Source organism: Oreochromis niloticus, unplaced genomic scaffold (assembly GCF_001858045.2).
Source record: "Oreochromis niloticus isolate F11D_XX unplaced genomic scaffold, O_niloticus_UMD_NMBU tig00001124_pilon, whole genome shotgun sequence".
NCBI lineage: Eukaryota > Metazoa > Chordata > Actinopteri > Cichliformes > Cichlidae > Oreochromis > Oreochromis niloticus.
The window spans coordinates 18,862-43,191 of NW_020327316.1; the positions used below are offsets into that span (position 1 = coordinate 18,862).

The 24,330-nt window shown below is 42.5% G+C and overlaps 2 pseudogenes; one reads left to right on the plus strand and one right to left on the minus strand.

The window, feature by feature from the left end:
- Nucleotides 1-1,891: 1,891 nt before the first annotated feature.
- On the minus strand, nucleotides 1,892-3,429 carry LOC112844742 (interferon-induced very large GTPase 1-like; annotated as a pseudogene).
- A 7,033-nt stretch (nucleotides 3,430-10,462) lies between these two features.
- On the plus strand, nucleotides 10,463-22,051 carry LOC109195233 (neuroligin-2-like; annotated as a pseudogene).
- The last annotated feature ends 2,279 nt before the right edge of the window (nucleotides 22,052-24,330 follow it).

The following is a 24,330-nucleotide window of genomic DNA, read 5'->3' on the forward strand; positions in this document are numbered from 1 at the left end:
TAATTTTGAGATCCAGTGTCATGTCGATTAATGTTCTACCGACAGAAAGACAATTTGAAATCTGCATCACTGAGGTCATTTTAACTTATCAATGACCTAAAATTAGCAGGAATTTAACTCTGCAGATCATACCAGATATACAATAAATGTTCCATTAAAACATTTAAAAAATGATACATATAAGATTACATATGTCAGAGAAGGAAAAGATCATTTTAAGTACAGAATAAGAAAGTCACATACGTAGCATATACTCAGATTTGCTTCTAAAACCTTGAACATGTAAATATTTTACATCAGATCCCCCAGAAACAGCACTGTTAGCATTTTCATTTTGACTGTCCTATTAAAAGAATGGAGACTGAGTCATCTATAACACACATAGTGATTATCTGGCACAAAGCGAAAGGAAAAGCAAAAGCAAACAGAGGTAAAAGTAACAATGTCACAAAAACAAAAATCAAATTTTTTCACAGCTAAATTTGTTGTCACTGATCACAGAGGAAGAGCATATGTCAGTGACAAGTTTGTTTGTTACATGCCAAGTGTATTTACCCAGACCCTGTGGCCTATGCACTGCAGCAAAGTGCGTAGTATGGGCTCCTCCTTCTGCATCACAGAGAACTTTGCAGAATGGACACTGTTTGCCACAACCAATCAGTTTGTTGAAAAGCTCATTCTCAGGCTGCACATTGAGCTGCTGTAGCTTCACTTCAAAGTTCAATGTTTGAAACTCTTTTCTCAGATCTTGGTACATCTCATTCACAGACACTGTGAGCCAGTCAGCAAACTTTTCTTGTCAGCATTATTCAAAAACATGAAAGCACCAAGAGCATCTTTGGAAATGACCAGTTTGTGACCAAGTTCTTTACAAATATCTTCAACAAATGTCTTCACATCATCACTTGTTGATGGCATTATTTATGCTTCTGCTACATGACTGGACATGTCGGTCCTCAATCTCAGATATTGTTGACACAGTTGAGAAGTGCTCCACTATTTGGTTGAGTAGCCATGTCTTTACATAATCCTGATATGAGAAAATATATGTAGTTTTTAAAAACATCCTTTGAAAGCAGATCCAGTAAAATTGAATATTGGAAGAACATTTGTGTTCTGAACAGCTCACATTTCAGCATTTCATCAATGATTTTAGGGCCCAGGGATTGACTGATAAAGTCTTTAACAGCAGGCTTCAAGCACTGGTTGGTGAATTCTTCTGCTTTCTTTTGGCATTGGTCTTCTTTATTAACCACATGTTTGAAATCATCACAAAACCTGTCCTTGTTTTTAATCAAACATCTGTAGGGATCATTTTCTTCATGCACTTTCTTAAACTCTGGCTGCAATTCCACAGACGTGCTGCTTTAGAAAAACTTCAAACTCAGTGTCTGTCTTGACCTCATGATTTTTCTCAAGGTTCTCATCAGTGATGTGTAGGATCTCCTTGATGTATGTGTCACAATACATTTTTTCCTTTTCACTTTTTCACTCATAAACTGAGTGCAAACATCAATGATGCTGTCAGCCAGTTTTTGTTGCAGCCATTATGTAACCTTGAATGTCAAAAAACATACTTACGTCCTCACCTCTATTTGAGTATCTTTCCACTGTATATCTGAAAGGCACCAAACCACAATCTTCCAGCTTTTTTTCTAAGAGTTCATGTGAAACATCCCCTTTATGTTTCAGGCTTTTTATCAGATAAGAGGATGCACTGGTGAAGATTTGTGCAGCTTGTTTATCAGAACAAGGAAGTTTCTTCAGTGTTTCACACCACATCTTGAGAAACTTATTTTCAAGTTCTTTCTCTCCCATCTGATCATTATTTTTCCAACATTCATGAATCAGTCCCCACTCTGCATTTTCAATCGCTTTTGTATTACTTTTTTTATTTTTTCAATTTCTGCCATTCCCTCTTTGATTTCTGCTGCTGCTGTGAGCTGATTAAACACAGATCTCTCCATTTCACACCGAAGGCTCTTTGCATTGCTTGAGAATTCTTCTTGTATCCTTCTATATGATAAACATGACCCTCTGTTTGGTTAAAATATTGTCTCAGATTTCCTAAAGGTTTTGTCTCCCATGTGGACAGCACTGTGGAGGCTTTACTTTTCAACGCTATGAGAAATTCTCTCATGTCAGAAGATTCAGATTTTACAGCAACTGTTCCAAAATTGGAAATTCTTGTTTCTGCGTTTGTTACCCAGGTGTACATTTCTTTTTTGAATTCCCACTCCCATTTGTTGAATTCTGTGCAGAGTCTCATGTATGCATCAGCTACGAGGCTGTTTCTGAAGCTGAAGATGAAGTTTTCACGCTTTACTGCAGTCCACAGACTTCTCACCCACTCTTTAAAATCCATGACATCATTAGCAGATGACTCACAGTTTCCCAGCAGTTGGATGATGTGTTTCTTGAGCTCATATACAGCCTCACTGTACCCTACACTGACTGGTGCCATTGGTGGGTTTCCATTCCAGAGTCCGGGAATGTACCAGGTCCCAGTGTCTGGACTGTACTCCATCACATCAGTGAAGCTCTTGTTCTCCTCTTTCTTTTCCATTCTGGCTGCTGGGTCATCTCATTTAACTGTTCCAGGAGCAGTTTCCTGTCTCGTGAGTTCTTCTCATGGGCTGAAACATCGGACACATTCTGGTGAACAAACACACATTTCGGCTTTTTGCCCACCTCCTTCATCCTGAGAAAAGCATGCACAACTATTTGTAGGATGTCCTTCATTTCAGTTGAATTCTCCATTGCAATATTAACAATGGTGACATCACTCAGCCCAATAACAAGTGTAGCAAGCTCATTGTCGTGCTCAAAGCTGTTGTCTAATTGTGCAAGTTCTGGTGACTTTAAGCCCTCAGTGTCAATGATCAGCATGAAGTCACAGTTTAGGACTTTTTTCATGTCTTCATTGATTTTGATGAGCAGCATAAAGGCACCTCGAGCACATCGACCACTGCTGACTGCAAACTGCACTCCAAACATGGTGTTAAGGAGAGTGGACTTTCCTGTGCTCTGAACTCCAAGAACTGTGACTACCAGGATCTTTCTGTTTGGAGACACCAAGTCACTGAGCTGAGAGAGAACATCACTCACCCATCTGAGAGGGATGTTGGATGCATCTCCATCTACAAGCTCAAGAGGAAATCCATCAAGCAACAACTCTGCACACAGTTTGGGCAGATGCTGCAGCTGTTGACGTGATGGATCTGTTTGTGGAAGGGACAGTGAGGCTTCATAGATCTGACCCATTTCACGGAAGAAGTGTTCAGTCCCCAGTGAGCTGTTGGAAAGTTGCCTGTTAATTTCTTTGATCTCCTCTTTGTTCTCAGAGTTCTTACATTTTTCTTTATATTTCAGGAAATAAAACCCCTCTGTTCCTGGGCTTGATATTGCATTGATGAAGCATGTTGACATGTCATAAGAGTTCTGCCTTTTCCGCAGTTCTTTTTTCTGTAACAGAAGTTCGCTTCTGTAATCTTCAATATTTCTAGACCCGATATGTTGAAGTCGAAATTCTTCTTTCTCTAAGCAGGTCAGTTCTTTCCATATTTCACCTTGACAGGTGATCTTCTTTGTATTTAAGGATGTCTTGAATTTCAGCAGTGATGGCTTCTGCATTTGTCTTTGCAGTCTGGCACTCTGGAGAGTCTTCATCAACCAGGATTCCCAATTCATGTGCAATGTGTGCCATGTGCTCTACTGTCATCTTCGTCTTTGAGATCTTCACCACATCTCTGACTTTTTCTCTCAAACTTTGTACAAAGTCTGCATCATTTTTCTGTTTCTTCTTAGTTATGATGTTGTTGTTACTTAAGCCCAATTTGTTTGCTACTGTTCTGAAAACCACATTATTACTTTCACCATTACCAACCAAAAAGTTCTGTGTCTTGTGGTTTATGTTAGTTTATGTTAGTGCGCTCAGACTCAGAGTCCAAATCGTCGAAGAACACAAAAAAAGCTGCAGATGTCTGACAAAAAAAAGGAGTATTGTGTTTGAAAGCTTGTAATGTCCCCACGAAGGTTAGCTACAGCCACTGGCTGACTGAAAATATCAATGTTTGCTTTTCCACCAGGAAGATACCAAGTAATTTCAGTCAGTCTGTTGGTTATTGCTCTTGGCCTGTCACCACACTCCATGTTGCGGTGAACAAAGGTGTCATGGTACTGCTGAGAATTGCTCAGAAGCTTATTAAGAATCTCTGACTTGGTGTTGGGACTAACGCGTTATTAAGTAACGCGTTACAGTAACTACGTTATTATTGTGGTAACGAGCACGGTAACTAGTTATTATGCCAAAATCAGGAACGCGTTACTCGTTACTGGGATTTAGATAGGCTCGTTATTCGTTACTTCGTGTGGTGGCTATCGCGGAGCTTCCACAGATTCAGTAACATTAGCAAGTGGTGGAAGGAAGCCAGCAGGTGGATGAGAGAAAGGGGAGGCAAGAGGAGAGACCCGAAGCGGCCGCCCGTCCGAGTGTCAGGCAGTGGCGTGTCTAGAAAATTTTTGTTGGGGGGGCCAGGTAGGGGCACAGATTTGGAGAAGGGTGGCAGATGTAATTGGCAGATAATGTTAAAAAAAAATTCTACCAACCGTTAAGTGTTTAGTCAGCATTCAAGGACAGCAATATTTGCATAGTATTTTTACTGACATATAGTGCACATATGTTTTGGGCAAAAACATTTTTGAATATTAAAATACGAACATTTTTAACATACAGTTGGCAAATTAGCCAATGCAAAACTTAATCTGCCTATTAAAAAAAGAAGATAATCTTCTCAAAAATTGGTGTTTGATTTTGAAACAGGGAAAAAGTGGGGAAACAACTGAAAAGACTAACATTTGAATAAAACCTGAAAGCAAGTAAATACTTTCTATGCTGCCTTATGATAAACTTTGGTAATATTGATGTATAAAGAACAACATTGGCTGATGATGAAATACAGTCAGCTGGCATGGTGACACTGCCAGTATTAACCTGCAGGGCTGGACTGGGACAAAAAATCGGGCATTTTGACTAGAGACCGGCCCACCAGGTATTAAAGCCATAAAGCCTTTGAATGAAAACAAACGCTGTTGTGACAGTGATGTACACTGTCCTTTGGTATATGTATGATTTCTATACATTTTACATCAGATAAAAACTTTTTTCGCAAGAATCAGATAATTATTTAAATAAAAGCTAGATATTTTAAATGAGAATAAGAAAGAAAAGTATTTCTTTGTGCCCCCCTTTCCCTGTTAATGCCCTACCTGGCCCGCTGGCATAACTTTGCTAGATCCGCCCCTGCACAGTTACCAGCTGTCAGCTACATAGAAAAGGATCCTGGTGTTATTTGTCTCTCAGAAACAGTTCATAACTTCCCTTCAACTCATTCATGTCACCTAAAAGGTAAACCTGTTTCTCCATCACCTGTCCTTACTGAATCATCAGAGCTGAACATCTCCTGGTTTCATCTGCATGTTTCCCTCTCACCACATAAACAAACCGACATCATGACCAGCAGCTTTTACAGCTGTGGCTCCAGCAAACATCAGCTGATACTAGAAATTAATATTAAATAAATTCTAACAACAGCTGATCAAGCTTAAACGTGCTGCTGTTGTTTAGTGCGACATCCGGCGGTTTCCTCTTTCTGGCGCAAAGTGGGCGATAAACAAACAAGAGAGAAAAGCTGATCAGCTGATCATTGATCAGTTTCATGATTGAAGTAGCAACAGGAGAGGGAGGGGAGAGAATGAGAGAAGAAGAGGCAGCTGACAGCATAACGACAGAATAAATCCAGCTTTGTGTCTTTTTTTCATTCTAGCTGAAGTCCGGGACAAACTGCGTCTCTTCTCAGCTCAACACGAAACGCGTAATATTGTCTCTAAATGAGGGACCATTCCCTTTTTTAAGGAGCCGTTGGCAACTCTACTAACTAACCTTATGAATAAAATAAAGTTCACTATCAGTAACATCATAGCACCCACCCAGCTGTATAGAAACTCCGTCATGCTAGCTAGCACGCAGTACGAGTTATTGTAACTGACTGTAAAAAGTCAGCATAACGAAAATAAACTCCACCTAAACTTGGTTTATATCTGACCCAGATAGACTGCAGGTCATAACTTCTTACCTGAAGTTCAGTTCACCTGACACTTGGACTGGCGGTCGCCTCGGGTCTCTCCTCCTCCTGCCTCCCCTTCCCTCATCCACCTGCTGGCCTCCGTGGAAGCTCCGCCACAGCCACCACCAAACAACTGAGTTATTTTTACACATCGGCCAGCATCTGGCCAATCCACCACCTCTCATTGTTCATGCCGTTACAAAAAAAAACAAAAAAAGTCATCAGCCGACCGGGCAAATGCCCGGTATGCCCGATGGCCAGTCCAGCTATGTTAACCTGTTAATCTTCACCGAAAAATTGTTTTCTGCGGTGCCATCTTTCGTGCTTGGCTCTCCTACCTTTGTTAACGTGATGCTCATAGTGCAGAAGCCCATGCTGCATTCACTTACACTCGGATATCTGAGCTTCACTGTGAAAACATAATCGTACATTTGATGTTTCATTGAATTTTATTGTTTTAGCTTCGGGGTGGCACCTGGGGTGGCCAGTCTGGTTGGGGGGTGGCCTGTGCCCCCCCAGGCCACCCCACTGGACACGCCACTGGTGTCAAGTGAACTGAACTTCAGGTAAGACGTTATGACCTGCAGTCTATCTGGGTCAGATATAAACAAAGTTTAGGTGGAGTTTATTTTGGTTATGCTGACTTTTTCGTACTGCGTGCTAGCTAGCATGACGGGGTTTCTATACAGCTGGGTGGGTGCTATGTTACTGATGTTGAACTTTATTTTGTTCATAAGGTTAATTATTAGAGTTGCCAACCGTCCCCTAAAAAACGGAATTGTCTCGTATTCAGAGAAAACATTATGCGGTGAAAAGGAACAGTTTATCCCGGACTTCAGCTAGAATGAAAAAGACACAAAGCTGGAGTTATTCTGTGTCTTTGCTGCACAGCTGCCTCTTCTTCTCTCATTCTCTCCTTCTACTTCAATCATGAAACTGATCAATGATCAGCTGATCGGCTTTTCTCCCTTGTTTGTTTATCGCCCACTTCGCGCCAGAAAGAGGAAACCAGCGGATGTCGCGTTAAACAGCAGCAGCACGTTTGATCAGCTGTTGTTAGAATTTATTTAATATTAATTTCTAGTATCAGCTGATGTTTGCTGGAGCCACAGCTGTAAAAACTGCTGGTCATGATATCGGTTTGGATATGTGGTGAGAGGGAAACATGAAGATGAAACCAGGAGATGTCCTTACTGAATCATCAGAGCTGAACAGGTGATGGAGAAACAGGTTTACCTTTTAGGTCACATGAATGAGTTGAAGTTATGAACTGTTTCTGAGAGACAAATAACACCAGGATCCTTTTCTATGTAGCTGACAGCTGGTAACTGTGCAGGGGCGGGTCTAGCAAAGTGATGCCAGGGGGCCAGGTAGGGCATTAACAGGGAAAGGGGGGCACAAAGAAATACTTTCTTATTCTCATTTAAAATGTCTAGCTTTTAATAAATAATTATGAGTCTTACAACAAACGATTGATAGATTGATACATATATACCATCAAAACAGTGTACATCACTGTCACAACAGTGTTTGTTTTCATTCAAAGGCTTTATGATTTTTCCTATAATGGTGGGCCGGTCTCTAGTCAAAATGCCCGGGACGATTGTTTTGTCCCAGTCCAGCCCTGTATGCAGCTCATCTGCAGTCTGGTGTTACCTACATCTTCCTATTCAGAAGGCAGAATTTCTGAGTTCTGAGTACAATCAAAAGCACCACGACTGCAGTTTTCGTGTTGGATGTAAAAAGCACACATGACGCTGTGACGTAGGTAGAATCATGGCGGCGGTCAACGACGGTCCAGGCGTGGGATTTCTCTCGTGGAAATATGCACATTATCTTTTCCTTTCTATTGGTAGGTGGCACAGTGCTCTTGTGGCAAGTAAGCAAGCTAGAAGACTGGCAGTCTGGCTAGGTATCCAGTTACGGAAGCAACACATTAACAAGAGAAGTCTGAGTAAAACCAAAGTTACTTTCCCTAGTAACTAGTTACTTTGAAAGTAACGAGTAACTTGAAGTAACTGAGTTACTTTTGATGGAAGTAACTAGTAATGTAACTAAGTTACTAATTTAAAGTAACTTACCCAACACTGGTAGGTATACACTGTATCACTGTTTAAGTGTGTACTGCAAATTTGGAGGGTTTTTAAATAGTGTATATAATAGCTAAATATATGTTTTCCTAGAAATAAAAATCATTGGCTGAGTCTTTTATACTTAGTTTAAAGAATGTTTAGCTACTTTGCTGTTGATACAAAGTGTTCATCACTTTTGATTTGTTTTGTAATGTAAAAGCTTTAAAAATAAACAAATAAAATGTCACGGTCCTGGGTCATTGACCCAGTGTTTTGTGTTATTTGTGATCATTTCCAGTGTTTAGTGTTCTCTGTGCCTCCCTTATGTTTGGTCTCTGTGTTTCTTAGTTGCTCGGTCTCCCCTGTCAGCTGTATCCCCTAGTCAAGTCGGCATCTCAGTGTTACTTTTCCTGTTTTACTTTGAAGGTCTGTGTCCAAGGTGAATGCATTGAGTTTTGCTTCCCGTTGGTCTCGTCATGTCTGATTTCTCCCAGCTGTGCTCTCCTTCTGTGTCTCATTCCCCTCGTTATTCCCCAGTGTATTTAAGCCCTGTGTTTCTCTGTGTCAGTGTCGTGTCCTCCCTCATGCTGTGTTGTTCCTTGTGTGTCTCTTGGTGAAGTTTAGATTGTATTTCCCAGTTTACTTTAGTCCTGTATCCTTTCTGTGTGTCAGCAATAAAGCTGCATTTTGAGTTATTCCTGGCTGTTGTGAGTTCTGCATTTTGGGTCCTCTTCCTGCCTGCACAAAGCCAAATCTTGACATAAAAGCTACAAAAGCATTTCTTTAAGTTTAGTTTCTTAGTTTTAGTGACGTTTTGATATGTTAATTTTAGGGTTATCGTCTTTAAATAATGCTAATCTACAGTGTCTTTCTTTTCTAGACATACTATGTCGCTGATCTACAATATTAAAGTTAGATTCCACTACGTTGTTCAGATGGTAAGTTCGCCTGGAAAGAGATCCTGGTGCAAAATTGGCTAACTCTATTTTTTAAAGATTTTTCTAATTATTTTTAGCAAATAACCCTTTTAAAAATATGCTTCAGTTCACATTTTATTTAGAAATTCAGTAACCAACATATAAACTTCATCTGTGCAAAGATTTATGTAAGATTTATGTAAAGTAAGTCTACCATACAGATGTGGAGATGGGGCAGTCAGTAAAGGGTCAATGGTGGTGGTTCAGAGTTTGTGTGTTTGGGAGGTGGGGGGTTCAGAGGGAAGATGTGAGTGCAGGTCTGGAGTTTGTGTGTGTGAGAGCAGGGAGTGAATTCTGCATCCTGACAGCCTGATGGATGAAGTTGTCTCTCAGTCTGCTGATTCTGGCCCGGAGGCTCTTCAGTCTCCTTCCTGATGGCAGCAAACTAAAGAAGCCATTGGATGGATGAGTGGAGTCACCTGTAATGCAGAGGGCTTTCTGGATGAGATGGGTGCAGTAGATGTCCTGGAGGGAGGGAAGAGAAGTACCCACGATCCTCTCTGCTGCTCTCACTACCCGTTGTAACTTTTTCCGGCAGGAGACATACCACACAGTGATGCAGGTGGTGAGGATGCTCTCAATGGTGCCTCTGTAGAAGGTGCTCATAATGTGGGTTGAGGCTCTTGCTGTCCTCAGTTTGCAGAGGAAAATATAGTCGCTGTTGGGCTTTGCTGACCAGTGATGCAGTGTGTTTTGACTAGGAGAGCTCTTCTGAGATGTGCACACCCAGGAACTTGATGCTGCTTACCCTCTCTACAGCAGCACCATTGATAGCTAGTGGGATGTGCAGGGAGTGAGTTCTTCTGAAGTCTATGATGATCTCCTTAGTCTTATCCACATTCAACAGCAGGTTGTTTTTGCTGTGTGATTGTGTGCAGTCGTGGGTCAGCAGGGTGAAGAGAAGGGGGCTCAACACACATCCTTGGGGAGCCCCCGTATTCAGTGTTCTTGTGCTGGAGGTGTTGCTGCCGACCCGTACTGTCTGCTGTCTTCCTGTCGGGAAATCCAGCAGCCAGTTACACAGTGAGGTGCTGATCCCCAGCAGATCCAGTTTGTGAATGAGTTGCTGGGGAACGATCATGTTTAATTCTGAACTGAAGTTTATCAACAGCATTCTAAAGTATGAGTCTCTAGAGTCCAGATGTGTGAGGCCTGAATGAAGGGCAGTTGAAATTGCATCATCAGTCAAGCGGGTTGACCGGTATGATAACTGAAATGGATCCAGGATGGGGGGGAAAGAGATGTCTTGATTTGATGCATGACTAACCGCTCACTGCACTTTATAATGATGGGGGTGAGTGCGACTGGACGGTAGTCGTTAAAGCAGAAGGGAGATGACTTCTTCGGTACAGGAGGGATGGTGGAGGTATTGAGGCATGTGGGAACGACAGCCTGGCTCAGTGATGCATTAAAAATGTCTGTGAAGACATCTGTGAGTTCCACAGCACAGTCCCTCAGTGCTCATCCCGGGATGTTGTCAGGACCTGGGGCCTTGCGTGTGTTGATCCTTGCAAGTGATCTTCACACACTGTCTCAGGATAGTGTCACCACCCGATCGTTGGGGGGGTCTGTGCGGGCGAGCGAAGAATTCATTTAGCTCATCCGGTAGAAAAGTGGAACTGACAGCAGTCTGCGGAGAGGGCTTGTAGTCTGTATTCCTTGCCACATCCTCTGAGTATCTCTGCTGTCGCTGAAGCTTTGGGAAATCCTCCTGGAGTATTGCCTTTTCCTGCCTGAGAGGTTTGCTCTTGCTGTTCTTAGGCTCACCTCATCCCCAGCTCTGAAGGCTGCATCTCTCACCCTCAGGAGCCTGTAGACCTCACCTGTGAGCCATGGTTTCTGATTGGCCTGGAGAGTGATAGTCTCTGTGAAATCATTGATGCATTTTGAGATATAGTCAATGACAGTCTCTGTACATTCCTGCAGGTCTGTGGTGTTGTCGTGTGTGGCGGCCTGTTTAAAGATCTCCCAGTCTGTGGTAGAAAAGCAGTTTTGCAGTGCCTCTAAGGACCCTTCTGGCCACACACGTACAGGCTTACAAACTGGTTTGGTGACTTTGACCAGGGGCCTGTATGCTGGCATTAGCATAACAGCGATGTGATCAGAGGCACCAAGGAGGGGGAGGGCTTTGTAATCTCTTCTCTGGGTGGTGAAAACATTGTCCAAAATGTTGGACATCCTTTCTCACTGCTCTCACAACTTTCTTCTGACTGGTGGCTTATTATAAACAGGTGTGAACAGCAGGTGGGCGGAGCTTCTCTGCTTATGGCCAGAGCTGTGTGCTTGAGATGACAACATTATATTATGTAATCTTAACTGCCCCTTGCTCCTTGGGGATAAATAAAGTCTTTCTGACTCTGACTGATATTAAGGATATTTGTTGTCTCTGAAATCACACAGAGCCATAAGTATAAAAAACTCTCAAAAAACAGCAGCTGAAGACTGTTGTAGGGCAGTTTCACACATTTGGTTTACTCTGGGCTGAATCTGCTGATAAGCTCGAAAACTTGTAGTTTTTTCCCTTAGTTTATTTCTTTTCACAGAGACAAAACTTCAAGTGAACCATATGCGTTGCTACAAACCACGTGATAACGTTTAGTCTGCTTACTGGCCAGATGTGTGCAGACCAGGAGCAACAAAAAATGAAATACAGGATGAAGGTGCTGTTCTCTAGTCTAGTGAATAACATGGAGACTCGTTTATCTGTGCAATTTTATTCATTTACAGCAAATTGGTACAGTTTGTGTACTCTGCACATCTGTGGTGCTCTGCTGCATCACACAATGTGAAGCTTGGAGGGGGGGAAAGCAGCTAGCTCAGGAAAGGAAAACATAGATCTTTTGACCTCTCGGATGAGCTTTTTTTCAGTCCTGCCTCCAATTTTTGGAGCTAAAGCCCCACAGCATGCTCCGTCAGTGATGCTCTGGGTCTGTAGTCCCACCCTGTGTACAAGCTTTTCTCTAGTGAGAAACATGGGATGAGGAAAAATTGTAAAACTCTATTTTAAATCAAGGTCTGTAGTAGAAAGAAAGTTATGTGATTTATACATCAAGCATCCTCCCTCCGCCCTGAACCTTACCAAAAGATCCCTCTTTCCCACGTGTCCTTTCAGGTCTGTTCCACAGTGCCATAGCGCAGAGTGGCACAGCCATCTCCAGCTGGTCCGTTAACTACCAACCCCTCAAGTACACCAAGATCCTGGCCCGGAAGGTGGGTTGCACCTACGCAGAGACGGCTGACCTGGTTGACTGCCTGAGGCGCAAGAACTTCAGAGAGCTGGTGGACCAAGACATCCAGCCGGCCCGCTATCACATCGCCTTTGGGCCTGTTGTGGATGGAGACGTAGTTCCTGATGATCCAGAGATTCTCATGCAGCAGGTGAGGGTCTGATAACAGTAGCTGCACATCTCTGTTGTGTTTTATTAAACAAGCAAAGTGGTGAGAACTCCTGGGATCAGCCATGATGTGAAACCAAAACTAACCAAACTGTAAAGCAGAGAAAATAACTGCAGTGCTGGTGATGTACATGATCGGGGCGGTATACTTTAAACACACTGAGAAGTTTCTCTTGTGTTGTCATGAGCGTTTGCCAGAAGCCCAAAATGCAAACAAATAAGACTTTATTAAAGAAAAGTATAAACACAAGTACACACAATGATGAGACACAACTATAGAGACAAAGAGCGATCTGACTGGGACAAGTAAAACTAACTGGGAGAGCAGTTTTCTTCCAACAATCACTACCAAAATAAAACAGGAAGCAACAAGACACAGTAGCAAATAAGCTAAATGTAGTCAGACCTGGAAAATGTTAAGCTGGAACAGAACAAACAAGATGTGATCCTGTAATTCAAAGCCGACAGACTCGTCGAGGTTTTCAAAGAGCAGGTTTCTCTTCTCAGTTCGATTGGAATATTTTCATGTGACAAGAATAAAAAATTATTATTCTCTTTTATTCATCCATCCAGATGTTATTTTGGATCATCTTCTGAGTGAAAAACTGAAGAAGTTGATTTGTGTGTATTATTAGTGTAAGTAACCACTGCTGGTTGACCAGGATTTTTAATTACAAAAGAGATTCTTCAAAAGTTTTATTATTTGATTAAATAAATGCTACATTTTGAAGAGGCTGCAGATGCAATCAGTGTCATTAATGTGAAAGTCATTTTGTGAGACGGGGGAAGTGTTTTATGTAAGGTGAAAACAATCAAACAAAAGGTGTGTAGAAAGCAGTAACGTAAATCTGAAAATCACTACAGGGACATATTGTGTGTGAGAGGAAGAAGTGTGAGTTTTGCAGCTCTATGCATTAATCGACACTGCAGACTTTTAAAGGATCGGCCCTGAAGCTGTGACCTGCAGAACAGGCAATATGATGAAGATCATGGACTTAAGAGTCATATACAGGGTTCTTGAAATCCTTGAAAATGCTTGAATTGTAATATTGTCTTTTCAAGGTTTGAAAAGTGCTTGAATTTCAGATGTGGTTCTTAAACGTGCTTGAAAGTGTTGTAACTAAAAGTTACTGTGACTCAAACATAGAAAAATTCGATTTTTTTATTTCCCACACCTAATTTATTAGAGATTATTTTATTTAAAAGTATTTTATAGCATATAACACCTTTGAAAATATGCTTCGGTTCACATTTAACTCCAGAAAATCATCAATCAAAATATGGATATTACCTGACCAAAGATTTGTGGTGACATCACTGCTCTTTTAACTGTTTGGTGTCTTTGCTTTGTTTGCTGGTTGTAGAAATGGTTTATATGAGCTCTTAGCCAAGATTCTGAGGTGTCTGTGGACACATTACTCATGTTGGCACTTATATTTCTGACCTCTTGTTATAACCGATTAAACATGATCTCCTCGCTTTTGCTCCCATTTTTAGTGGTGTAGGTGCAAATGATCAGTCATGACATTCTCATAATAAATAAGATACTGCAAATAATTATTTCTGCATTTGTGCGATTGAAGTGAATTGAAAATGTGTATGCAATGACACTGTTTTAAAGATTTGGCCTAAATAATTTTGGAGTGAATGAGTCTAAACATGATGACCTAACTAGTGATACCCTGACACACACACACACACACACACACACACACACACACACACACACACACACAAGCATGTTATGCCGGTTTCAGCTGAAACAATGTTTCAAACCATATTCCAGGTTTTTAGTTCACCATCTATGAGGGTTCGAGAAGACAATAAAGACAGATCTGAATGTTTGAAAATGTTTTGGAAAAATTCTGTAAAGATGAGATGAAAAATACTCAGAGGATAAATTCAATTGGTTTATTATTTAGATAAGTTGAAAAAAAAGTTAAACAAGCAAATAATGAAAAAAGGTAAACAATTAAATAAAGAAAAATGTAAAATGAAGTAAGAACAAAAAGTTAAACAAGTAAATAAAGAAACAAGGTAAAATGATGTAATAATGAAAAAAGTTAAACAAGTAAACGAAGAAAAATGTAAAATGAAGTAAGAACAAAAAGTTAAACAAGTAAATAAAGAAACAAGGTAAAATAAAGAAATAATGAAAAAAGTTAAACAAGTAAATAAAGAAAAAAAAGGTAGAGGAGAGAAAACCCCAACAATCCCCTCTGAGCAAGCACTTGGCGACAGTGGGGAGGAAAAACTGCCTTTAAACAGGCAGAAACCTCCGGCAGAACCAGGCTCAGGAGGGGACAGTCAACTGCCGGGACTGGTTGGGGGGGTGAACAGAGGTGGAGCAAGACGAGGCTACATCAGGTGAGGAAGCAGTAGCGTCTCTCCTCCGGAACAAGCGGAACCATTTTGTCTTCTTTTTCATGCACTTTTCCACGAGTGCTTTTTTCTCCAGGATGAGATTTCTCAACTCATCGACTGTTTCTGTGTTTTGCTTTTCAAGTTTCTTACATCTTTGTTCCACCTCTTCTAATGTTGCTTGTTGTTCTTCAAGCTTGTCTTTGAGTTGTTTGGATGTTGCCTCCTGTATCAGCTTGTCCTTGTGCATGTCTGCATTTCTCTCTTGGACTTCTTTGTGCTTGTCTTCTAACTGCTCGTTTCTTTTCTGGATTTCTTGGAGCGTGAGCTGCAGGTCTTCATGTATTTTGTCCTGTTGTTGTTTTTGTGCCTGCATTTGAGTGTTTTCACGCTTCAAGTTATTGAATTCCACCAAAATCCCCTTAACGAGCTCGGAGTTGTTTCTCGCTATCTGATCGATCCTTTTCTGCATCTGTGAGCAGCGTTTCTCCAGTTTGTCCTTTTCTTCTTCCACTTTAGTTACTTTGTCCTCCAGCTGATTACAAAACTCTTGCAGTTTTAGATTTTTAGACTCAAAGTCCTGGACAATACGTTTTCCTTCTTCCAGTCTTTCCTGCTGTTGCTCTTTCTGTTGAAGAAGGTCTGTATTTTGGCGCAGTGTTTCATCCAGGCTTTCTTTCAGCATTTGGTATTTTTCCTGCATGCTCTTCAGTTCGTGCTGCAAGTCTCTTTGTTTTTTGTCCTGCTCTTCCTTCTGTTGTTGGATTTTTCTCTTTTCTTCCACAACTTCACGGAGCTGTCTTTGGAGCAGCTGATCCATTTGGTCGATGTATTGGAGATCCCTTTGTGTCTTATCAGTCATCGTTTTCTTGTCTTGGAGCTGGTTGGTCATTTCTTTTAGTTCTGCGCTCTTTTGCTTATTTTCTTTAATGAGGTGCACAATTTGCTCTCGGGCCTGAGCAAACTTGATTCCCCAGCCCTCATTAATAATTTTTATGTCCGGCTGGCGCTGTTGTCTTTCTTCCAGCTCTTTATTTTGGGCTTCCATTCGTCTACACTTGTTCTCCAGTTGAAGTTTCTCTTCTTCAATTTGTTGCATTTTTTTCTGGAGAAGGTAGTTTTCCTTCCTACTCTCCTCTAATGCCCTTTGGAAGGATGAGACGCCATTTGGGGAAATTGGCCGGCCACGCCAGGAAGGAGAGGCGGCGTAATCTTTTTGAATTGGTTGTTTGTTTCTTGGAAACATGTTGGAGTTTCTATACGATGACTTTGAAAAGCTTTCCAAATGTTTCTGTGGTGAACGTTTCGCAGGCTGCAAACACAGATGCTGCTGAAACAAACTAAAACTTGCTGTGTCTCACCCCTATTTAAGGAAAAACATCAAAGGACTTAAGATTCTTAAGATCTCCCTATGACATCATCACTCCCTAAGCCAATGAGATTGTCACAAGACATTTTGGAATGGTGATAGGTTTGTAGCTTGAACCTATTCGCTGGAACGTTGAAGGCAATGTAATTACACAACAAGCAAGACCCGAGTAGGCAACATTCTTTATGTTTCACGTGCACGGGAGAGAACTGGACAGGCGCCGTTCCTTCGCTTGACCCCAGTTGCTCTCGTCCGCTCTCCCGTAACACTGCTCTTTTATTGTGGTTACATGAATATGCATAGGTTCATTAACATATGACGTATACATACACACAAAGAGTACCTTGCCTGTGATTTTGTGTAAGCGTGTGTGTGTGTGTGTGTGTGTGTGTGTGTGTGTGTGGGGTCGAGATATGACCCCGTGAAGACTCCCCAAAGCTGGTGCCAGGAGTCTAGCGGTCCATCTAAACAAAAGGCTCTTAGACTCAAACAGATATACGTATGTTTGCTATACCATATATCAGCAAGAGAAGATACGACCTCTCCTAGGAGGTGTGTGATCTATGCCAGAACACTCTGAAGAGGAGTGAACGCACTCCCCTCTTCATGCTACACAGAGTTGTTACAGACCTCCTGGGATGAGACATTCTTTCAATCTACAAATGATTATATACTTCTAAGCATATATGAGTAAATATTTCTAAGCATAAATGACAATAAACAATACAAATCTAACAAATGGGGTATTTTTTTTTAAACTGTTTTCAAACTTAACTTAAAATTTCAGTGTTTCCTAGTTGTGGAGTATTGGTTAGTCCAGTCGATTAAGAAATTAATTGTCACAAACATCCCTAATATTATATAACAGACAACAGAAAACAAGACAGTTTTTTTTCTACGCAATAGAGCTATAATAAAAGGTTTTTTTTTTAAATTATCCTATTTTTTATAAAAGAGAACATTTATTAAAGAATATGTATTTAATTAAAAATCTCTGTTCATCTAAAGCAGGGGTCAGCAACCTTTAAGACCCAAAGAGCCATAATTGGCCTACCTGGGGTTGAAAGTCTCGATAAACCGGCGAAACGCCGTGCAGGAAGAGATCATGTCCCTGCAGATGAAGCACTCGGAGCACGACGCTCACCACGACATGGAGCCCCTGCGACCCCACGACATCCTGCGGCCCCAGCGATGAAAAAATAACAAAATATAATTTTATTTGTATATTGCAAAATCACAATAATCTTCCAATTTAGAACTACAAGTTTAAAAAAAAAGAACTAACATAAATAAAATACACTTCAGCTAAATACTAATTTATTTTCCCAAACCACGTGGAGCCGCACTATAAGGACTAAAGAACCGCATGCGGCTCCGGAGCCGCAGGTTGCCGACCCCTGATCTAAAGGGTTTAACAAAAAGGGGGAGCTTCCTGCTCGAAAATGAAATGTCCCCATTTTATGGGCTTGGGTGCTTAACTAGTTAAAAAGAACAAAAAAACAAACAAACATCTGTCTCCTATTTTCTTTTGTGTGTCACACAGGAAAGAAGCATCAATATCTGATGAGAAGACATTAATTTGTTGGTGTTTGTGGTGTTTGGTGCAGTTTTCCTGTTTTCTGGGTTGTTTATTTCAAGTGGAGATGAAGATCTCTAACAAGTTGATTTGTTCACATTTGCACATCTTAATTTTTAAGAGGAATGTGTTTGTTGAGTTTGTACACTATATGCATGTAAGGCAACCGTTTCCTTTTTCACTATTTTTGTGTGGTGCATTTTTCTCTTTTAACAAAAAGGGGAACAAAAGACATTTAAGTCGTCCTAAGATGATTTGTTTAAATGTTTACATGGTCTTACTGAGGTGATGCAAAGTGAAACATACTTTCTCTTTTTTGGTAATGTGCTGGAAAAGCTTGAAAATGGACCTTGAATGTGCTTAAAAAGTGCTTGAATTTGACCCTGAAAAATGCGTATGAACCCTGCATATATTGCAGTATTCACAGTTTATAGTAGGAATTTCATGCCAACAGCTATTCTTTACTTTGTTTACTGGGAAATGAAATGCTGCCAATTCCCAAAGCTGGTTTTCAGCTGCACTTCTTGTTGTAGACTTGTGATGCACACAGGCTCTGTTCCAGCACTCAGCATGTTCTTCCTTATTTTCTCCACCAGGGGGAGTTCCTAAACTATGACATCCTGATAGGAGTGAACCAGGGAGAGGGGCTGAAGTTTGTGGACGACAGTGAGGACAACGACGGCATCTCAGCTGCGGCGTTCGACTACACCATCTCCAACTTTGTTGACAACCTCTACGGATACCCAGAGGGTGAGGACGCCACCTCTGTACACTGCCACTTTTTCAGTTATTCCATTTTACAGCCTCCTCTCACTTAACTGCGTTTTGCAGCAGCATCAGGTTTTGTCTTATTAGGAGCCGCATTAGTTGGTTTGTTGGTTTTTTTTCTTTTTGCTGTCTTCATTAAAATAAACAGATAATCGTCAAAATGACAAATGTGGGCAATTATCAAAGCATACATTACAGTTCTGACAGCTTGAGTTCACATGAATTTTCAAAAGAATATCAGAACCTGTGAAAGTGCTTTAAGCGTTTAAAACCTGCGAGTAAAGAATGGAATCAGTAAAATGTAAAATGTGAAGTGAATCAAACAAGACAAGCGTGCTAAAGAGAGCCACTCATCCACATCACGGTGTGTCTGCGCCTTAACCTTTGAGGCTCTGTGGGCAGTAATGCTATCATCCCCCAGGTAGTCGGCTCCCAATCTCAGCGTCGTTGTTTCTGACAGATCGGCCCGCGAACCCCTCACAGCCGGACCACAGTCACAGTACAGACATGTTTGGATAATGCAGCCATGCTTCCTCTCTACTGCCTGTCACTCCTTCTGTTATGTGAAAGACTTTTTTTTCCTCTCTAGATTTTTCACTCGCTTCCTGGCTCTTGGTTCATCTCACCAACGTGTGCTTTGGTTTCATATCTTTCGATCAGACCGATCTCTTAAAAAATGTCTCGCACTGCTGTTACTTTACTCTTAGCAGTTTTTCACTTTTATCTTTCTTCCCCTCCTGTGCTTCTTCACCAGGGAAAGACATCCTGAGGGAGACCATTAAGTTCATGTACACAGACTGGGCGGACAGGGACAATGGCGACATGCGGCGGAAGACTCTGTTGGCCCTGTTTACGGACCACCAGTGGGTGGCACCAGCTGTGGCCACTGCCAAACTCCATGCTGAGTTTCAGTCCCCAGTTTACTTTTACACGTTCTACCACCACTGCCAGACCGAGACGCGGCCCGAGTGGGCCGACGCCGCGCACGGAGACGAGATACCTTACGTGTTCGGCGTACCGATGATCGGTGCCACGGACCTGTTCCCGTGCAACTTCTCCAAGAACAATGTGATGCTGAGCGCTGTGGTCATGACTTACTGGACTAACTTCGCAAAGACTGGGTAGGCCTCATGTCATAGTAGTGTAAACTGTAGCTGTTACGGTTTGTTCTCTGACAGAACTACAGGCTTATCAAGCAAAGGTGTTGATTTAGCTGTAGACTTTAATGTGTTTCCAAAGTGTTTCCGTTTTCTTACAGTTCAGGTAAATTTATCTAAGTCTGTTAACATGTCACAGGACTTAAATGGCTCAGGGCTCAGTCTCTGTAACACTTTAACCAGATCAAATTAGTGATGATTTAAATTAAACATAATCTCAGATTTTACAGTTTTTTGAAGAAGTTGAAAAAAATTAAATATCATTCAGTCTATAATTTGAGCTAAAGAGAGAGCGAGAACAATCAAATTACAGGAGAAAGAAACAAAAGTTAATGAAATGTAGCAGCAACATGTAAACACAGTTGGATGATGAAGTCAATGCATCATGGGAAGTTTCCCACTGCAAACTGAGCCTATATCAGCAGGACTGAGGGTTGATTTAGGGTCGTGTGCTCCAGCTTTAACTATAGGCTCTGTCAAAAATGATCAACACAGATGTAACATGAAGAGCCTTTCAGGAACAGAGAAATTGTGGTGCGGTGATCATGGTCCCTTCAGGTCCCCTGATTGATCACTGCTAGAGAGGTACAAAGAAAAACTGAGATATGTAATTTATTAGCGCCTATATTAAGAATGAAATGTTTCTTAGGATCAGCTGTAAACAATTACAAAATGAATTACATTACATTAAATTAAATTAATTAAACATTAAATTCTTTGATCTATTGAATTTTTTATTGTGGTAGAAATCCTAAAGTGTTTCTACTGTTGTCATGTGCTTTGCTTTAACACTCTAACAGGCGATGCTACCATAGAACTGTTGCAGTAAAGTATGATAGTGGTGCAATAATAGCAGCCGCTTATTATGGGCTGAATCTGCCGGCTGATTTAGTTTTGTCATCTTTTTTGTTTTAGTGTGAATCTGTAATTAAAATGCTTATAGCCTTGTAGTCCTCTTGAATACTTGAATCTGGGTTGCTAGTTTACTTCCCGTGTGGCTTTGAAGAATTGAACATACTGGTTCACTAAAAGCATCCAGATCCCAGAGCAGCCGGTTGGTCTTAGATAGTTTAAAGGTTGCACAGAGAATGGGCCTCCTGTCTGTATTCAGTGTATTGATGCCACATGTTACTTATAATGGAGACTGAGTATAACTTTGAACTGAAACGTTTAACCTTTATGCTCCACCAGGGACCCCAGCCTGCCCGTCCCTCAGGACACCAAGTTCATTCATACCAAGCCCAACCGCTTCGAGGAGGTCATCTGGACCAAGTTCAACTCGAAGGACAAGCAGTACCTTCACATCGGTTTGAAACCTCGTGTCAGAGACAACTACAGAGCTAACAAAGTGGCCTTTTGGCTGGAATTAGTCCCTCATCTTCACAGCCTGCACGACGTGCTCTTTCCCACCACTACGCGCTCCCCTGCAGGCCGTGACCCCGGCACCATGACGCCCAGAAACAATGTTCCTCGAACCACTCGTCATCCTTACCCTACCTTCCCGTCAGATCCTGAGCCCGAGGGCTCAGAGCGCCCGCCCCAGGACCTCTTTCCCGGAGACACCCGCGACTACTCCACCGAACTGAGCGTGACAGTTGCGGTTGGAGCGTCGCTCCTCTTCCTCAACATCCTGGCCTTTGCCGCCCTTTACTACAAGCGTGACAAGCGGCACGAGATGTGCCGGCACCGGCTGTCCCCTCAGCGGGCGGCCCCGCCAACGACCTGGCTCACAGCCAGGAGGAAGAGATCATGTCCCTGCAGATGAAGCACTCGGAGCACGACGCTCACCACGACATGGAGCCCCTGCGGCCCCACGACATCCTGCGGTCCGCCTGCCCTCCCGACTACACCCTGGCGCTGCGCCGCGCCCCCGACGACGTGCCGCTGATGACGCCAAACATCATCACCATGATCCCCAGCACCATCACCAGCATGCAGCCTCTTCACGCCTTCAACACATTCCCCTCCACCGGCCACAACAACACCCTGCCCCACCCCCACTCCACCACCAGGGTATAGTAGGGACAGGCCCGACACAGCGCCACCTAGGGACCAGGAACACTGGCTCTGCTACCGCTCTGGAAGGGAGGCCTCTAGACGTGGGCCTTCGTTCTGTCCTCTTATTCTCTTCTTTCTCCAAAAGCAACTACACCTGCTGCGTCATGTGCTGTAAAACTTGGCAGCTCCCTCCACTGGTGGCATGTGGAGGTGCAACTGAAGTGTACAGCAGCAGATGAGCAGTTTGGGTGGGGATGGGGTGGGGTGGGTGGGGATGGGGTGGGGTGGGTGGGTGACTCAGATCTTTCAAAGATACTGTTTTCAAAGACGGTCTGCTGTTTCCAGGCTCAAGACCTCCAACATTCGTCAAAGGGACGAATGCTCTCTCGCTCCTCGCTGTTTTCTCTTTTTTAGCGTCATCTCTTTTTCCATCTCCTGTGTGTTATGTGCACATTATGCTTCTCTTTTCTACATCCGTGTTTTATTACTGCTCTCTTCCTCTCATGTGACACGCCTCCCTTCTGCTCTTCTCTAAAAATTCCCGATCTGCTGAACAGTTTGGAGGGGGAGGCGTACACTAAACATATAACTATGAAAACACTGATATCTTTCATTCTACTAGCATTTTTAGGTGCCAAGTAAGTACTGCTGTGTTTGCTTTCTCATCGAGGGAGAAGAAAAACGAAAGAAAAATAGAGTATCGCTATTTACCGTCAACTAACAGAGTTCTGTCATGTTCTCATGACAAAGTGCCAAACTGGCCCTCAGTCGTGGTTTTCTTTCTTTCATCTTCTCTTTTTTTGTTGTTTTGTTTGAAGCATTTGTTTAATTGTTGTTTTTTATTGTGTGGAAAGAATTTTTCTGAAAATATAGATATAGAGAAATGATATTATATATAGTTCTATATAAAATGTGTACAAAGGAGAAAGTATATAAAAGGGTTTTCTCAGTGGGGGATCTATGCATGAATTATTTTTAAAGACGCGGGGAAAAGGACACTGTACCTGTCGATGCACGTTTCCCAAAATCTAAACGAGTCATATCGCTCCATGTTTGCTACTTTTGGTTTTTGGTTTTCTCCCGCAGAGTAAGAGCATCGCAGGAGCTCCTGAAGTCAAACGACGCCTCCCAGCGCTCATTTATTAAAACGGAGTCGATGCCAAAAGTCTTAAACGATAGAATCAAAGCAACAGCTGTGAACTCAGTCATGGTGTCATGTGCAGCCTTCATCTTACTGTCACTACTTTTTCTTGTTAGGGTACGTGAGGTAAAGCGTCCGTCGATGTAGCTTGATTGTACAAAATTATTTTTCTACGTTATTAACAAAACAGAGCAGAGACTGATGCTGCTCCTGTCTGACCCCTTGTTTCTGGCACATGTGTATTCTGACTGACGTGTGTGTGTGTGTGTGTGTGTGGGAGCGGCTGTCACTGTGTGAGTGTGATATCACATCTGCATCACTCAAGCGTAGGCGGGTCCGCGTCAGACAACAATAAACAAAAAGCAGAAAAAGTCCAACAGTAAAAACTCAGACTCCAGCATGAGCTCCTTCCTGCTGCTTAACCAAACACCTTCCTCCATATCATCACCGCTCCCTCCTTCCTCCTTTCTCCATCCTGCACCACCTTTGTTATTTAACACCGACCCCCTCCACCCCCAAACTGATAATCAGAAAATTTCCCAAACACCTGACTTCACTGTGTCGACACCGTTCCTCACTATTTCTGACCTCAGTTCAGCTCTGCTACTATCCTCACATTAAGGGTTCATTCACCTGCCTGCAGATGATCTGTGAGCTCGTCGGTTTTAAATTAAACTCTAAGCACACTGAGGGTAACCGGGAGGCGTTCAGGGCCTGCAGTGCAGAGCTGCAACATGAAAAAAAGGGATGGGGGCTCAGATCTCCTGAACAGGGTAGAAACAACACGGTGGGTTTGTGCTGTTTGTGATTCCTGCTCCGTCACTCTGGTGGAGACGACTGCAGCTCAGCAGCGCTCCCTGCTGATCCTCTGATGAAGATGTCAACAGTATGTAAACTGAGCTGATGTGCTGCTGTTTCAGCCCACATGGTAGCGTACGTCCAGTATGGGAGAACTTAGTCACCGGTGCTGTCTTTGCTTGTGCTCTAGCTTTAGCCTGTTTGATTGTTTGTTTTCTATTTTATTACTGCCTAAAAGGGGAGGTGGGGGAAACACATGCCTGACTTCTCCTGTCAGAGGTTTTGTAAGCTCACTGGAAGGGAAACGTGCACAATGTAAATCATAAAACAACTGACTGGGGCTGTGCTGCAGGTGGATCAGTGCTGTGGACAGTAGCTGTGGAAAAGAGACTGGACAAAGACTCTCAGCCTTAAATACAGGACAGAGGATGATCCCATCATCTTTCAGCTAACAGTGTCGAGCAGAAGGACGGCCGGCTGATGCGTCCATACGAACCCTTTTGTACTCACTCCCAGGCACGTGCAGAGGGGGGGCGGAAGGGGCTTGAGCACCCGCCCCTTTCCTGATGGGTGCCCAAAGTGCCCTTTTGTTG